We start from the raw sequence: 15,237 nt of genomic DNA, 5'->3' as shown, positions 1-15,237 counted from the left end.
AAACAAAATTTATAAATTTAAATAAACATACCAAAATATGTTTTTGATGCAGTGAACACGCAGGCCTAATTAATTAATTATTAATTAAACGAGGTATTTTTGTAGTGGCGACATTTTTAACTTATATATGTATAGAGATTAGCTTACTTCAACTGATTACCAACCCTAATCAATTTAAAATGAAATATTTTTATAAGCTTTTATTTAACTCGCAATGTAAATATGTCCGTATATTTATTAGTATATAAGTCATATCATATAGTTTATAACTCATTTTTGAAGCAGATATCTTCAACCGATTGAGCCGAAATTTGACAGTCAGTTTGACAAAAAAGTTTGAAAAGCTTGTGACAAAACATCACGTATATATTTCATAAACCATTTTTTTTCAGAACTCGCATAGTTTGATAGAACTTAACCAACTGGAATTGGAATCTTTAAGTTGATTTTTACAGCTTAAAGATTCGATTACACATTAGACAAGTTCGTTACGGACAATTGAAACTAATCTTGTAATAAAAATCAAGGGACTCGACACAATGATTCATCGATTACAAATCAGATAGCGATACCAAACGTCTATCACTATTTATCACACACTGTTTACAAATGTCGATAAAGAGCCAGTAAAAGCGTGTACGAGGCACGCTATAGACTCTAATAAAAATATAATAACCGAATGAAGTTATAAAACTGCTATTGAAACCGTTGAAAACAAACGCGATGTAAGCACGATATTTTCTTTAGCTGCGATGAATATTGTTCTTTTTAAAAAAATATATTACAATGCAATCGACACTGCCGCACTGTCGATCGCAAATTGGTATATACACATTGATATTCGTGTGTGCGTTTATCTCGTGTCAACGCATTGATAAAAAATTTATGTCCGAATAGCTGAATTGTCACCTACTCTTGTGAATTTCCTACGAGAACACTAAATTTTCCGCGATGAAGGCACACTGTGACCCTATTCCGAAGTCCTAATTAAATGGATATATATATATATGGAATTTGAAGAAGATTGGTGGTGAAGATAAAGCATTAAAATAAATAAACAAGTCAAGAGAATAGTATTAGAGTTGTGAAACACATGCAACATTCGTCATTTTGCATACGACGGAATTTTTTTTCGATATAAGTATCTACTTAAATTTTTGCAGTTTCTATGATCATAGGTCAATGACATGTTGGCATATTTTTTTTCAATTAATATTGATTAAATAACATCGCTTTCCAGCTTTATTGACCATGGCGGCTCAGTTTTCTAAGCGATCGAATTGAGCACTCTATGTTCGAATCTCGGACTAATGAAAAAAGTCATTTTGCATGGCATCACATTTTACTCTCGATGCAAATTTGTGTTTACTTTTTAACATAGTTGCAGGCTGAAAATAACAGGGGCAATCTTGACTTGTGTCAGCTTTCTCTTTGTTAGGAGCCTGAGAGGAGCAATTTAGTCTGCCTTCCGGTAATTATCTTTGTATGGAACCTAACCCTGTTTCTCTGATGTCATGAAAGTATCATTCTTTTGCGGTAGTTTTTACAGGCATCGCATCTCTGCACGGATGGCGTCCCGGTTTCGTTCGGGGTTGAGAAGCCGCGAAGCCCGGTTACAGCGTTAAACAAGCCCTCAATTTTTTTAAGATTCTGCCATATGTGCTATTACCAGGATATGCGCTGCTCGTGTACTATTGAAATTCCCAAGTACATTTTACATGGTTGTGTAACAAACATCCTGAAACACTGACAACCAAAAAGATAATAATCATCATCATTATATCGAGTGTGTTATTGCTAACTGACACCAGTCAGATTTTATTCAAGTCGCCTAAAGGCATCTGACATGACTTTTACAACTACTTACCGCTATTTAGTGGCAGGTAGTCGCATACACACTAGTGAACTATACTGTCCACCAGTGAGCAGGTTTCCTCACGATGTTTCCCTGCACCGGAAGCAAGTGGTAGTATGAAAAATACGAGGAACTAACATTCTTGCCACTCGTCCAGTTTCCAAAGGAAAGTAAATACTTTAAAAATTGCAGTGTTAAAATAATCCCTGCACAGTCGACATCGGATCAACATCACAATATCCGAATTAATTGAAAATTCCCGCTATCACCCTAGATTGACATGCGGTTTATGAATTAAATTCGGACTCCATTAAGGGTGATATACCCTATCATACTTCATGTTATACTAAAGTTTATCACAAAATGTATTGATTCCACATTAACTGAGGACACTTTCAAACTATCGATAGTGCATACTCAACAACGCATTATGATAAAGCCATTTACTCTTCATATTGATTGAAATGGGGATTTAAATTATTGTAGGTATAAAAATCATCTGTAAATTTCGAGTGCCTAAACCCCTGCCTGCACCATATATTGTTTTATAATAGTCATAAAACAATATATTTTATGGGGTAGTCAGCAGTGTAGTCGATACGCGTGTAGACAGTAAAAATTATAGACATCGTCATATCTTTTGTTTCTTCTCGTGCAGGAAAGAGAAACACTTATTAGAAATACACGAGGCAAAAAGGGACAGAGCGCCAATATCTTTACTCCCCCCTCAACGCGTGCCCGGTTTTGCCGTTTTAAAATAAATAAAACGCGAAATTATTAGTACGGAAATGTTCTATCTCATTTACCTACGTTAGTTAGTTAGTTAGGTCGTCGTATAATTTGTCTTTGGTCAAACCACTCCTAACCCCACTGGTCTCCTATCGAAGGCAGTTTAACTATTTGAACAAACTTGTGGATAACCCATGTAAATGACAGTAGAAATGGCATCAAATCTGATACGTGGTTCAAAATCGCGCATAAGTATAAGCACAGAGGGAAGTCGAAAGCCACACTGTAATAAAAATATTTTATAAGAAGATTAAAATAAAAATACTATATACAATAGCGGACTATCTCATATAGGGAATACGAAGCGGTGGTGGTGTAATGGTTAAGACGCACGCCTGTGGATCGAAAGGTCCCAGGTTCGAATCCTATTCGTACCACATGAGTTTGTATACCAATCTAACTAATGTAGGTATAGTAGTTTTCATCGACCACCACTTGCTTCCGGTGAAGGAAAACATCGTAAGAAAACCAGCATACTGGTTGATTATTAACTTATGTGTGAAATGGAGAAGGCAATGGCAAACCACTCCATTAATAATGCCAAGAAAGTTGTTGTGTGTGTTTAATTCCACGTAATGACCACGACCCTCAGCCATGAGGAACACGACTATGAAGATACGTTCAGTCAACTAAATGTGACAGGATTACAGACGGACAGCTGGGGGCTTACCATCATCTCTTAACGCGATCCACTTTACGACCTAAACTAAACTGCATCGCAAATTGGTACCATCGACTTATTTTTTTGTATGAATGCGATTCATTTTAGGTTCCTAAATTGAACTGAGTTGCATTGGAATCGTTTTGTAAAAGTTGATGGTAAGCCTGCAGGACAGTGAAAAATACATTGCAACAGTATGGACTCTGGTATAGAGCTTAGCTGAAACGAGTTTTTATGCACATTTAGGGTTGTCACAACATCTAGTAAATAATTTCAAATAATAAAATAAAAAAATTCAGAACTAGAATAGTAACCACGGCTATATTAAGAATTAATTATTAAGTATAGTATAGTAAACCGAGCATGCTTGCTTGATGTTGAGAAACGGACAAAAACATTCCGGTAATAATCACTCTGCCTCCTTCACCCTTCAAACCGTAACATAACAATGCAATCGCTGCACTGTTTTCCTGCTGGACCAAATAGTATGCACACGACATCTGCTCCGAGTTCTATCTCCGAGGTAATAAGAATTACATTTTAGGCTGCATCATCTATATTAGTCCCTATATATTTATATTTATTTATAACTTTTTTGAACCGCAAAGCATACGAATGCCGGCACAACTATTATAGATATATAATAAAAACAAAACTGATAATATTTTTATATGTGAGCTTTTTCTGTCGCTACCGTATTATTGTAACACGGGACAAACAGGACGCGTTGTAATACGAGACAAGAAGTCTATTACAGAACAGAACAGAAGACATGGCAACCCTATACACACACATCGTGCTAGAAAACGTATTGGCCTCGACGTTTAAAAACCTGCTTTTAATCACACAAGTAAACCTTAGATTTTCTAAACATTGGACATTACATAAAGGTCTGAGATAAGAATATATCGCCGTGATTGGTTTCCGTTTTAAAATCGATAAATTACCAGCCAGAAGGGCGTCTTATACATCCGAAGAAGGATATTGCTCAAGCACTTTAATTACCTTGTTGTATTTAATTACATACTATAAACAACTATTATTATAAAGGCACTCGTTCCATCACTGGTAACACGCGATTAGCTATCAGTGTTTTACTATTTCAAAAAATAATAGGATAATATCGCTCCATCAAATACGACCCACTATAATACTATGTCCACTGTTATGTTTCGTCCACTGTTATCGTCCATTGCATGGTTTTTAAGCGAGCTGCGTTTTGTCATGAGACAAAAAGTAATTGGTACTTGTCAAACTGGACCATTACAAAAGAAATGTCACGAAAATAGTTTCGTGACGTTACATTCCGTCGGTGCACATGTAAACGTCAATTGTTTGTTTGTTAATACTTTGTCGTTGATTTCTCGTCACAACTTTGCGTGTTATATTGTTGGCAAAATTAAAGTTACATAGTTATTTTCTTACTACAAGTTTCGTAATGAAAATTAGGTTTAACACACTTGAATGAACTTTTTTTTTTCATTTTTGATAGACATTTTGCCGGACTACAAATGAAGAGTAAAGGTAATAACTATTTTTGTTAATTGGTTCAACCCTTGGTAGCTGGCTGGCTATTCACAACTCAACCGGCGATAACTCATTGTCCAATAGTCTGCGACAAGAGCCATCAAAGACAATAATAGCTGAGCTATAAGGCTGTATATAGACCGGGGAATAATTAACGCGCAAATTATCATTCTTTCTCGCTTAGTACAATTAACATTACATAAGACCTATTTCACTCGAATTAATATATGTAAGACAGAGCACGTCGCGCATTGTCCCATAACTAAAAGATACAAGGTTTTATGCATTTCTAACGTAGGTAGATAGATAGATGAACTCTTCATTGCACCATTTACAGAAGAAACATAAGTTATATAACTAGTTATTCAATCATAATGAGCGCCTTTGAATAGATAAAGAAGTGAATCGAGAGGCTAAAATTTGATACTACCACCACCATCACCAATGAATACCATCAAACAAATAATTGAGGGGTAATAGTATTAATTATACTGAACGATATCTATCGTTTAGACTACAACGAAAGATGGTACAAATATTTTCATTTAAATTGAACACGACTATTATATCTCGCTTTTCAGAAACTCGTTTGTAAAATAGGTCTATCGCCTATCGTCTATGATGTGACAAGACCTTATATTCTTGTCGACTGAGTTGCAATCAAGTCAACTAGTTAGCCTGGAGTCGAGTTTCTAAACTGCCAAGAGTAAAGTTACTAAACTGCTCAAAGGGCAGGCTCCATTTCTTTCACGACCAGTAAACGAGTGCTATAATATGACTTTTTTTCTACCCTCATTGCACATTGCCGCATCATTTAGGGTCTATTTGTAGTTTTATATTTTGTTAATATGTGCCAATACCGGAGTATTGAAAAAAAAATATTTTCTTTAATTAACTGTATGGAAAAATTATTAAAGCAGAGAAAACGACATGAATTTGTAAAGGCTGATCTGCTGTTGACTGTCCCTTATTCGCATAATAGTTATGAGATTGTTAAAATATCAGATATTAATATATTAGATTCTCAAAATAGCAGATATGGCCGACATTTCCCTTCCAAGAAAAGAGATCAAAAAAATCTTTAAAAAAATGTTTGTACGTAGTCGTGTACGTACTTACCTTTTAACGCAAATTACCAAGCGAAAAAGCGTTGCAATATGTATGGCTAGGAAAGTGCTTATTAACTGAATAACTTATATCTTCATAAAGTGAGTCATTTTGAGGGCCTCCGACAATCTTCAAGTTGTCGCTGTTTATAGAGTAAACTCACTTGAATAAGTACTTGGAAATTATATAACTGCAATCTATTATTCAATAATGAAATGTGTATTGGTGATATCTATAGAAAAACATTATAACATCATTAAAAAGTGACGTTTGACAAATGAGACAAATGCAAATTTTCTATGTAAAATACTCAAAAGAAAGGCTACATATATCCCAAGCAAGAATATTTTTTAAATAATAATGCGGAAAAAACCGACAGTTTTAATTATAAGTAATTTTTTGGAGACCCGTTATTCATCTGGTCAGATGGGTTTACGCTAATTCTCTGCCAATTTGATTATCTGCAAGTGAAACAAATATAATTTTACAACCATTATTTCCTCCCAATAAGACAATCTACTCGTATTAGATCAGTTTGAGCTGGATATCACTTAATAACATCAATATAATTAATTAGTTTTAATTATCTATAATTTTAATGTTACTTAAATGCCTCACTCATTTAGTAACGACTAAATATGTAGCTCATCATGAAAACATAAAACCAGTCAAAATAAAGATAGGTTCAAGTCAATTCATTGCTTAGTCTATATAACACGATAAAAGGTTCAACTTTACATCCATGAATTTTATAGTTCCCGCGGACTATAAATATCACAGCACTAAACGTCACTTGCTGGCCACATTGTCAAATTGAAATCGTCACCGACGAAGTTGAAAATGGCGGCCGACCGCCGAGTAAAATCCCTTTGGGATTTAAATATTCAAGACCAGATGCAACCGCTTTATCCCAAGTCGACTACTAGATTGCACCTCCAACATTGCATTCCCATATGGTTTACAGATTGTGTTGTCGGGAATCTGAGCTTATTTATTCACAATTTGATCACAAGGAGTTGACCACACGTGTATTTAAATGGTTTAAATGGTTAGTATAGGTAGTTCTTTCAATTTTGTATAATTCTATCAGCTATCGTAAAAGTAATTTATGTATTTCTCCAGCTGATTTCTATCTATTTCCACACAAAAAATCTGCTCAATATAAAGATCCGTTACTACGTGGAAGGACAACAAACAAAGACCACATTAATAACACGAATATTATTGTTTGCGATTTCCCATGCAGGGAAATTAAACAACTGCCTGAAACTTTCCCAGGACACCACCTGCCTGCGCACATTCTTAATCCGTCAGACAATTTGGCGAAATACGGCATTTATTAATTTGGGTCAAGTATTTTCGTCGAATATTGAAAATCCAAATTCAAATTTCTTTATTAGCATTAGCATGGGCGATTACGATCGAAGATAAGGATTTAACTATATCTGAGTTGATCCATCCATCCCGCCATATTTCCCGAGGGATCATATTACGCTCCAGAACTGCGGAAGCGAGGAGTCCAAAAGGTCGGCGTTACTTAAGCCGAATATTATCAGTTAAGAAACGGGGCTTTAAAAATAATGTACGCAACAAGAATTAAGTTTCACTTCTCGTATCGTGGCAGGGAGCCGTTAAAAGGATAATGTCTATTGGTAATTGAATTAAACTTGAATGTCACCACACAAGTAACTTGGCATACTAATTGACACCTGCATATGTGTTTGGGAAAAGTGGCAATAAAATGTGTTTATTGTTAGCTCAATAAAGTTTATTTTCCATTCAATAACACGTTAGAATTAATATGAGAAAAGATCAAAAGATATTTTAATAGTTGGTCATTACACATTGTTTCATGGCGACATTATGGCATGTTTTCAGAAACTAGAAAATAAAATTATCTCTTAAGAAGTGTTGATTTATATCAAAGCATTGATGGTACAGTGGTTAATAAAAAGCCCGAGTCAATAACAGGTCCCAGGTTCGAATCCAAATCGAGCCACATATGCTTCCGGCGAGGGAAAACATCGTGAGGAAACCTACACACTGGTTTGCTGTTAAAGTCAGTGGACTTTTAACTTATGAATACCGCCATGTTGTGGCAATGGAAACATACACGCTCACTAGCGTCACCAGACATCACCGTCACCAGACATCACCGTCACCAGACATCACCGTCACCAGACATCACCGTCACCAGACATCACCGTCACCAGACATCACCGTCACCAGACATCACCGTCACCAGACATCACCGTCACCAGACATCACCGTCACCAGACATCACCGTCGCCAGACATCAGTGTTAGATATAAAACCCTATGAGAAAGCCATAGAATCCTTGCTATCCACAAGTGGATCAAAGCGGTCGATCTGAGTGGAATGGGGGGAAAACATCTTCTAATTCTTTATAGCTACACTGCGATTAAATAACCAATGGCTTCTAAACTATCCAAGGAAGAAACACAATGCAATACAGACTTACCTGGGTAGGGACACTGCGATTGAATATCATATGCAATATGCAATGCAGTATATGGTATTGATTCTACGCTAGTTTAGTAATTAATAGTCTAAGCTGAGATGTAATGGATACTCGGATTGGTGATCCAGTGAATCCGGATAGGACAGGTGGCCATTATTTATATATTTAAATTTTATTGCACAAACTACAATCTTTAAAAGTGAAGTAGGTGGACTTAATTCTAAAATATTCTGCGCCATACAATACAAAGGTTGTTGGTGAAGCCCCTTTAACTTTTCTCTCTTTATTCGTGACATTTACTTCCTTTTAAGACGAATTATTAACCTATAGTAATTTTCCACAACTTCGCACAACAAATTCGAGACCCTGCGTGATTCCCTATGCTATGTCAAGAGCTATTAATTATTTATGGTAATGTGCGTATGCAATGACCAATTTGTGCATTACATGTTGACTGAATATTTTTATAAGGGGCAAACCGGTGTGCATTAGTTAGTATTTTAAAAACAGCCAACTTTCGCACAACCGCGATAACTAGCGAATAATAAAAATAGAGAACTGGCCACACATGAAAATAAAATAAAAACATAAACACGACCGCGTATTTCGCATGTAGAATCGCGACGCAATGTCCGGCATCGGACATCCGAACTTTTGACAGACCCGGACAAACTATGATCGATCCCCTTCACATGGAGTATTCACAGCAGTGTTAAGGGAAGTTCTCCGGCCTGAATCTATCCAATCCACAAACTGTCGAACACCTAACAAGGGTCAAGTTCACAGTAAATGTATAGCCCGCTTTCAGTCCAGTTTTTGATCGGAGGAACGACGAACGGCCTTAGACATTTGTGTGAATTATTTACGATGTTGACACGTGTTGCCGCGTTGAGCAACAGGTGATGATAGTTCATTAACATTCTGAGATATTTTCATGGATTTCAATGTTTGGTATGGATGCTAGTATAGGTAACACGTTCGCGGATACTCGACCTATATACCGAGAACGCACGTTTTAAAGAACCAAGCTCACAGATGTTGCGAGAAAACACGGAAGATAATTTTTTATCGCAATATCTTATGAATTTATTAGATTTTCTGGTAAAGCCAATATTCTACGTTTATAAGATTCCGATCCTCAAGAGGTAAAAACTTTGTCCGTCTGTCTCTATATAGACCTCTTAAAACGCGTACAGATAATGTGTAAAAAATTATAACAAGATATCGCCTTCAAATCCCAATTAATTAAACGAAAAAAACAAAAACCGTAAATGTCCAAGTACGTACAAAAAAACAGCCGACGTGAAAATCCAACTCGCACTTGACCATTTAATTATTAATACCGCAGAATATCGAGGGCAGATCGATGATATTTGGCTAATGCTGACTAAAATATGACCGACAAAGGTCGCAAAGTAATAAACACTAAAGGAATCTGGCAGGCAGAAGGTCGATGCGAGAAAACGCACTAAATGTCACCATCTATGCCAAAATACATAAACTGCGTCTTTCGCAGGTGATGCATTTGTGACTTGCGATGAGTTCGCGCCTAAATTATGTACAAAATGCCCGGCGTAAACCTACATAGATTTACGTTTACGACCATTCTTCTAAAGCAATCGGTCTATGAAATCAAGTATACATGAGTCAGCTCGGTATACAAACGCATAAGTTTTGTTGAAAAACCTAGAAAGTTTGTATTCCACCTTTACAGAGTATCTCACGTGGGCGATGCCGCGGGCAAAAGGTAAAAGTATCCTTTACATACTTTGACTTGAAATGAAATCACTACTACTAGGCATAATTATATTACTCTGTGAATCAAATGCGATAATTTATATTAGTTTTGTTTGTATGACAGCCATTTCGGATAGACGAGATTCAAACAGCATTTAGTTACATCAATACCATTATAGACAACAACGGGAACCCACGCCCGCTATCAAGAAAGGGCGTGGGTTCGATTCCCATCCGAGTCCGGAATGTTTTCACCTCATTAATTTATCTTTTATTAGAATTATGAAAAAATAATAATAAATCACTTAATTATCTAATTTTTTTCCTGTTTGTCTTAATAGTTAGGTGGGAGAGAATGTTTTTAGTATTAAGTTCGCCATTTATAAGTGTGTTTTTATTTGGAACAATAAAGTTTCATAAACAAATAATGATCGATTAGATTTTTCGTTGTTTCAACATTTTAATGATATCAAATGGCCTATAACTAGTACAATAAAAGTCGGGTACTATATTAAAAGTACCTACATTAAATCACGGTCGAAGCCGCGGTGTTAACTTGTTTATTTCTCAGATCAGAACACCATCAATTAAACTGAAGTTTATATTAGTTTAATTATATTTTATGTTCGATTAAGTTTAATGTTCTTTTAAATCAGATTATGTCATAACTACCTAATTTAATAAACAAATAACTGTTATAAAATTTATTTATTGCTTGTTGATCTGGTGTTAAGATCTATAACAGATGAAAATATGCAATAATATTTTTTTATAAGCTTTTATTTAGTTTCACATGTCCCGATGTTTGCTTGTCTGTCTGTAATCAAATCTTGCAAGTTAGATTTCTCCTTCTTCCAGTTTTCCATATCGCTTCAGTTAGTTCTTAAGTTATGGTGCACCCAGGGTCGAATCCCAATGAGGGAACTCCTCAACGGTTTACAGCACGCCGCTATGCCGCTCCCGCCTGGCCCTGACATAAGAGGCAAATCCAAGAAATGTTGGCTTGATGTCGTCAAGGATGATATGCGTGCCAATGGCCGGACAACTAGGGATGCCGACGACCGTGCGTAGTGGAGACGAAAAAGTAGGTAAGCGGACCCTGGGCTCCGACGCTCGACGGCTAAGGAAGGAACCGGGAACACGCTCAGATGAGAGAGGGAGAGAGATATCAATACACAAAGTCGCATATTTTATACGGTAAAAAAAATGTATACCTATTTACAAACTATATTTTTCAGCAAAAATGACAGCAATAACAGGCATAAAATGCTTATATCATTGGAACTGAATAGAAATCTGGACAAATCGTTTCAAAGTTAAACACGAATATATACAAGCCAATGAATTCTCTTACGGTAGTGAGCTTTCGACTGAAAGGAGTCTCGGATGAATAAACTACTCAAGAGTAAAGTAGTCATATTTTCCAAATTACGTGTAAACATAATTCTACATGTGAAATATCGCATGTTCAAAATCTACGCCGACTGATGTCAATTCTATTGTCACCTATCAGCTACTGATGTGTGTCCCTTAGTGTCCTTATTTTGCATATAAAAAAACTTCATCATCATTTATGCAGATTTTTATTGACATTGCCGAGAATCAACAGAAAGCTTTTTCCCTATAAATTATCCAACAAGCTATAATTTCATCAAATATTAACAGAAATCGCATGTCGAATATAGCATATGCGATGAAAGGTGCTTTGTAATTTTTACATCAAGAAATGACATTACGCCATATTTATAACCGTTTTAGTATTCAGAAATCAAACATAATAGGGTTGTCACGTTATAGTATTCAGAAAGCTGCATTTAGGGTTGCCAACTATAAGTACTGTTATATTATTTTTCACTACATTTATATTTTTTACTGTCGAACAAAAACAAAACACTGTCTTCGACGTCGAAAATGTTCTAACTCCATGTGCGTGCAATTTGTGCAAAATGACACTAAATTGATAAGTTGTGCGAGAAGCGGTAAAAAATTTGACTGTAATAATTATAAAAGAAAAAAATATTGTTTATTTTCCATCTCATAAAAACTTTATTTCATGTAAAAACAAGTTGGCAACCTAGGCAGCTGCAATACCTTAATGTGCAGGCAATGAACAGGCTACAGAAATATGTCAATGCCACAGAAACATGAGATTTTTTACATAAATAAGTGGCATGGTGACATTTTTATAGTATATATCGAAGTATATATAGCATTCAAACATGGAACTTCCAGACGACAGCTGCAGTGGGAACCTAAATGTGCAGTTTAATATCACCGTTGGACACTAACAGCACATGTAGGTTCCCGTGGTGTACAATGCCAGTGAAATGTAATTATTTACAATATCGTATAGAAATTTGAAAATGACATTATGTTTTATATAATTCAGAGGCATGCACATTTACCAAACAACCATTACTTCCACCTGCAGTTACACCGTGGGAAAATAAACGTGAACTCAAATAAAACGACACTGCTACAAATATCGTTTCCTTTATGAAGTATTGTCATCTGGTTAATTACAAAATATACAAATAGACTATCGGAGAGCTCAGACGGACGTGAATAGAGTATATTATCTCTCTCATCCTCGCGTAACCACGGTAACTCGCGTAGCTGTGACGCCTCGACGCCCAAAAGTTCGCGTAAAGAGTCAACCAGTGAGGCATGTGTCCCTTAGTCGCGTTGTACGACAGCTTATATTAGAGAGGGGACACACGCTACGCGAATCAACGTACATTGCGAGTTTTTTATCACCACAAAGAAAAGTCATCATAGTACATTGAATTCGTCACGTTCAACGAACTTCACTTGATAGTGTATTTACAGCATTAAACTGAAAATTGTTAGTGAGAATGAGAAATTTAAGAACCATTTAACAATAATTGTTTTGAATTTTTTAGACATTAATTTGATTGTGTGAAACTATACACTGGCTACCTACATGTATCACATTTGCAAGTTTTCAGTATTCATTAAAGATGCGTTATGTACGCAGGCACAAACAAAAAAGAATTGATTTACACTAAAAGAGCAAATGTCTGTACGTTTCTTTAACAATATTTAATAAAAAATCATTACAATTCCAACACAAACCCACACAATTACGCACACATTGAGCCAAGACATCAATAAAATCCCGTTTCAAAACGCACCGAATGAGGTTTAAGCTGTTCTTAGACCCGCAATTTCCAGACGCTAAAGAAATCAATAAACGCGATACTTAGAAAATTGAAAAGGCAAAGATTATTTTCTTTTTTTAACAAATATATATCTTATCAAAATTATATTTCTATACCATGTAATTCCCCACTTCAATGACTACATAATTAGTCTATTTTAGAAATACGACGATATTGAAGTTATAATAGAAATATGTTTTTCAAAGAAACCACTTCTTTTTTTTTTCGTGTATGTTAATTTCTTAAGCTGGTGTCAGATTTTGTTCAAATTGCCTAAAGGTATCTGATATGACTTATACGACTATCTACCGCGTGTAGTGGCGACCTGTTCTAAAAAGGAGATTTGCATTTTATGGGGTGACCTAAGAAACGTAACTACCAATTTTAGATTTTCTTAGCCTATTAATTTAAACAGTTGAGGAGTTCCCACGTCTGGACCCGTTCCTATATGCACCATCAGGTAATGCTTATCATATTAATGCATTGCCATCCAAACTAAAGGTGTGACAAAATTTCAGCACAATCGGTTGATTGCAATATTCCAGCCGAGCCATAGTTACATTGCAAGTTAAATAAAATCTTGTAAAAATAATTTGATGGTACGAATTTGTGACGCAGACCAATTTAAGCACTGAACTGGATGGTAAAGACAAGAAAGTACAGCCATCCTGCAAGACTCAAACACTACGGTTCTTCCTATTATAATGAAAAGAAACTCGCATCAAACAAAACTAATATATTGATTACAATTAATTGACATATGTATTTATATATAATATCCACGCGTACGAGTACGTGCTGGCTGATGAAACGTACGGTGCTTGCAACCTGAAGATGCTGTCAATACGCTATAAAATAAGAAAATTCTAGATGTATAACTCATGGAAATCATAAAAGCCGAAGCGCAGGATGTATTAGTTTTCGCTGTAATATAACGTTAAATTCACGTTATGCTTAAATCAATTAAAAACTTATGTGAACGTTTATATATTACACCGAATTATATACCTACAACGAACTAAGGGTAAGGGTAGGGCCCTTATACATATATATATATATATATATATATATAAAGGTAGTTAAAAAAACGAAACCTTAACGAAAATGTCAATTTCGAGGGCTACATAACTTTACCGTTATTGAGCTTAAAATATTAATTTCATCATTTATCACATTCATATATAAAACACTTGCGATTTTCAGATTTAAGATCAAGATTAAAGGTCAAGATCAAGACTTCCCATTTGTATCATTAAGGAAGCAAAGAATGGAATTAAACTACATTTAACCAGTGCCCGAATTCATTTAGCAAAAAAAAAACTGTTTGAAATCAATTCAATAGAATAGTAGTGATTGGGACCGCGGTGGAAAAGGTCTCATACAAACACAACTGTTAGGCACTTGTCGCTGCGATTCGAAACGACCAAGGGCCACTTCTGTTGTATTTTTATTTTATTTAGCCGAGACGAGATCCATTGTGAACTCTCAGGTCTAAAAATTCACGCTTGAAAAATCCCGATCTTCTTCAAGCTTTTCTCTTCTACGTCGCTCATATATTTTTATGGAAATGTTCACAAGGCTTTTCCTTTTGCACGAATGCACACAATAGTTTAATTAAGAACACTTTCCTAACTCCTACTTCCTTTTTCATGTCGCAAGTGAAAGGAACTGGTGGGCAGCTGGATAGTTAGGTATCTGTGAATGGACGGTATCATTTGAAGACTTCCACTTCAACTAACTACACCATTATGCGCAGCTGTAGTAGTTTGTAGCTCTAAGAGCAATGTTAAAAGCATACTTCAAATTTCAGTTGAAAGTAAAGGCCTAATCCATACTAATATTTTAAAAACAAAAGATTTATATTTTTTGTTTCTTTGTAATGAATAAACTCAAAAAC

The 15,237-nt window shown here is 35.5% G+C and overlaps 2 protein-coding genes across 3 annotated transcripts in view; one reads left to right on the top strand and one right to left on the bottom strand.

Moving 5' to 3' along the window:
- Nucleotides 1-15,237, top strand: part of LOC128683053 (DNA-binding protein D-ETS-3) — a 271,734-nt gene that overhangs the window by 56,242 nt on the left and 200,255 nt on the right. The gene's annotated exons all lie outside the window — the stretch shown is intronic.
- LOC128683331 (uncharacterized) overlaps nucleotides 1-15,237 on the bottom strand; it is a 109,842-nt gene that overhangs the window by 82,362 nt on the left and 12,243 nt on the right. The gene's annotated exons all lie outside the window — the stretch shown is intronic.

Source organism: Plodia interpunctella, chromosome Z, assembly GCF_027563975.2.
Source record: "Plodia interpunctella isolate USDA-ARS_2022_Savannah chromosome Z, ilPloInte3.2, whole genome shotgun sequence".
Classification (NCBI taxonomy): domain Eukaryota; kingdom Metazoa; phylum Arthropoda; class Insecta; order Lepidoptera; family Pyralidae; genus Plodia; species Plodia interpunctella.
Note: the sequence above shows the minus strand (reverse complement) of the source record. Positions and strands in the feature narration are given on the sequence as shown.